Here is a 3702-nt window from a genome sequence, read left to right on the forward strand (position 1 = left end):
CCACATATACACCACTCCCATCTACCCCCCATCCCTTCCTCTTAATCTTGGCTCCTCCTGGATGACAGGTCATTTCCTGCAACTTGCCCACTTGTCGCTGGTCGAAGAAGCAGTGTTGCATAAGGTCTGGGTCTTTTAATGTGCATGGATGATTGTGTACAGATAAGAGTAAAAAGGAAGTAGATAGGTAGTATGTTTGTGAGGAAGATGGGATGTGATAGCACTGAGTTGAAAATTAAAGTTATGAAAAGGGAGGGGGCGAAGTTTGAGCATTGGGAGTGTAGTTGGGAGGATCTACAGGAAGTGAAGAGAGACAAAGGGGGAGAAGGGATGGGCTATACTAGTAAGTGAAGGGATTAGGTAACTGTTCAAGTGGTGGTTTACGTGAAAGGTTTCATCAAGGTTAATGTGGATGAAGGTGAAACTGGGAAGTGGAGACGTTGGATTTTTGTGAGTGCATGGCCTGGTAGTGAGAACAGTGTAGAAGAACGGGAGGCTTTTTGGATAGATTAAAATGAGTGCATAGAGGGATTGGGGAGAAATGTCAATGAAGTTGGTATAGGGAGACTTTAATGCTAGGGTAGGAAATGAACCAATAGATAGGAGTGGTTGGGAAGATGTGGAGTTTCAGGGAAAAAAATTGTAGTGGGGAGTTGATGGTGGAGATAGTGTCCTAGAATGAGAGTTATGAGGATAGCAAATACAGTGTTTAAGAAGTCAAGCATAAGTACAGATGGGAGAGGGTATTTTTGATGGATGGAAGGGTGGGTAGATTTGAGCATTAATGGACTATATAAGTGGTAAAAAACCCAAGGAGTATAGAAGGAAGAGATAAGGATTGTACATGTTCTACAGGGGAGAAGAGAGGGGAATATCAGATAAATTTTTGGTGGAAGTTTGAGAGTGGAGGATAGATGGAGAAAAGGAAAAGGAAGAAGGTAGGTAGGTACCTAAAGTGAACCTGCTTAAATGAGAAAGAAAACGGAGTACAATAAGAAGGCAGAGATGAAAATTGTGAGTGAAGAATAGAGTAGAACTAGGAATGGACGACGAATGGGGATGATCCAAGGAGGGGAGTCACAAGGTAGTGCAAAGATGGTGTGTGGAACAAGGAGGATATGGGAAGAAATAAGAGGGAAGGGTAGTGAGTGGTGGGATGAGGAAGCAAAGAAGGTTTGTAGAAGTGAGCTTTCACAGATAAGGTTACAAAAATAGGATAAGGAGAAAATCATATGAGAGGTACAAAGAAAAGAGAAGAGAAGTAAAGCAGCATAAGAATAAAGGAGGCAAAGAGGAGAGGCAGATGTGAAATGGGGTAGAGAGTAGAACAAAAAAAAAATTGAAAGGAATAAGATGTATGGGAAGGAAATTAAAGAGAGGAAGAGGAAGCAAATCAAGGAGAGAAGAAAAGGTAAAAGGTGCAGATTACATACATACATATACCAAGGCTTTTTCCCCCCTTACAAGGAGAGGTAGCCAAAAAAGGGAAAAAGCATAAAATCATCTCCCACCCATTCCATCCCCTGGAATACACTCCCACAACACATGACGGCCCCATTACCACCCACCCTCCCCTCTTATTGGCACCGTCCTGGTATGACGGGTTACATCCCTGCACCTTGTCCCTACTGCCCTGGGTCAGAAGCAGTGTCGCAAGACACAGCACATCCACAGCAAGGCCGCATCATTAAATCGGCTGACTCCCCCTCCGTCCCCCCATGCATATAAAGGAGAAGACGGGAGAGAAATCCCTTTGGGCTGCATAAAAATTTTATGCTCACACATTACTACCTTAGCAACACCCCCATCCTCCCACCCAATATCCACCCTCATCCATATAACAACCCATTCTCCACTTCACCCCTGTCTTCTGTCCTCTCCCGTCCTTCCTCAACAGACCATTCCCACTCTATCCCCAAAAGCCCCCTTCCACAACCCCATCCCATCCACGCTCATCCTAGGATGTCCCCTCATTGTTTCACGTCCCTTCACATCTGCCTTACACATACCTACTTTTACTAGTCATACTTCCACTCATTTCAGTACCATGTGTACCAAACCATCCTAATACTCTATTCATCAACCCTATCTCCCAACTCCCTTTCCACCCGATTCTTCTCCTCACCTCCTCAATTCTCTCACTCTACTCTAGCCTAGTAAACCCACATCCATACTTCTCAGACACCTCATCTCAAACACATTCAAACTCCTTCTCTACTTCCCTCTCTTATGTTCCATGGTTTTCTGGCTGCCATACAGTGCTGTTGGCTTAATTCACGTCCAATCATACTAGTCCTCCTCTTAGCATCCCATTCCCAAATATGTCTATTCCTCATTACACTTTTTAATCCACCAAGGCATTTACCTCGCTTCTCTCAATTTTACATTCTAACCTCCACCTTCACTCCAAACCTTTTCCTGCCACATTTGCAGTAGCCTAAAAACTATCCATCTTCCTCCAGTCACTCTCCCTTAATGCTGCACTTTCTAGTCTACTGCCATTTTCACCCCTTTTGTACATCTCATACCTATACTTTTACCCACATTTATCTTTTAGCTTTCTTCTATCACTTACTCCTCCTCTCCCAAAGCTCCTGTCAACGCAACTTCCTCAATCCCTCCTCCGATCCTGCCACAAGCGAAGTGTGTGTCCCCCGCAAACGAACAGCTGGCTCACACTCCCACTTTTCTCCATTTTCTTTAACCATCTCCAATCTCTGACCCACTAACCCTTGCCATTTACCTCTCGCATTTACCCCAACCGAATGGTATAAATTTGAACAGCCAGGGTGGACATGATGCACTCCTTGGGACGAAGTCCCACCTTTAGCCTCGAACCACTCACTCTCTCTCCATTTCTTAATCCTGAGACATCAAGCTCTACTCACTCCTCATAAAAACTCTTTGACAGCTTCCCTCCCTAGAAGCTTTCCTTCCTACTAATCCTGTATATCTGCAATAACCTCCTACAGTGCCTTTCTGTCTACAACTATCATAAGATGAGAAGATGATAATGGAAGAGAAGGTTTATTCTGTTATGAGGAAAATGGACACAGTATTTTAGGTGAGTTGCTATATGTGAAGGAGGATAGTGAGGAAGAGGTAGCTGCAGTTGGGAAGTGCTAAGTATAAAGACAGTGATGAGTGAGGAAAAATGGATGGAGAAATAAGGAAAAGATGAGGGTGAAGGCAGTTAAGTTTATGAGAGCAGGTAAGGCACCTTGGTTGGATGGGTGTCATGCAGAATGTCTAAAAAAATTGGAGGATACAGTGATGGACTTAGGCCTGGATGAGGTCAATATTAATTGTTTGATTTATGAGAGGCTTAGAGTGCCAGAGTGACTGGAGCAATGCCAGTATAGTTTCTACTTTAACCAAGGGAAAAGGGGACAAGTTGTGAGGAGTAGTAACTTCAAGAGGGCAGGATTGTATAAGTATGTAGATAGGGAAGGCCTTATGAGAGGGTCTTGATTGAAAAGAATAATAGGAGAGGAACAGATGGGAGTATAATTTGTGAGAAAACCGAGTGTGGGTTTTAGGTACGGGTAGGGGTTAGCGTGAAGCAGAAATATTTTGTGGTAAGACAGATATGTGAGAAACCGTACCATTTTAGTGAAACAGCTAATGGGATGTTTTATAGTGGGCCTTTGTGGATTAGGTAAAAGGGCTTATGACATGGGGAGACAACAAAAGAACTGTGGG

This window comes from Oratosquilla oratoria, chromosome 44 (assembly GCF_046742065.1).
Source record: "Oratosquilla oratoria isolate Oo_2021 chromosome 44, ASM4674206v1, whole genome shotgun sequence".
Classification (NCBI taxonomy): Eukaryota; Metazoa; Arthropoda; class Malacostraca; order Stomatopoda; family Squillidae; genus Oratosquilla; species Oratosquilla oratoria.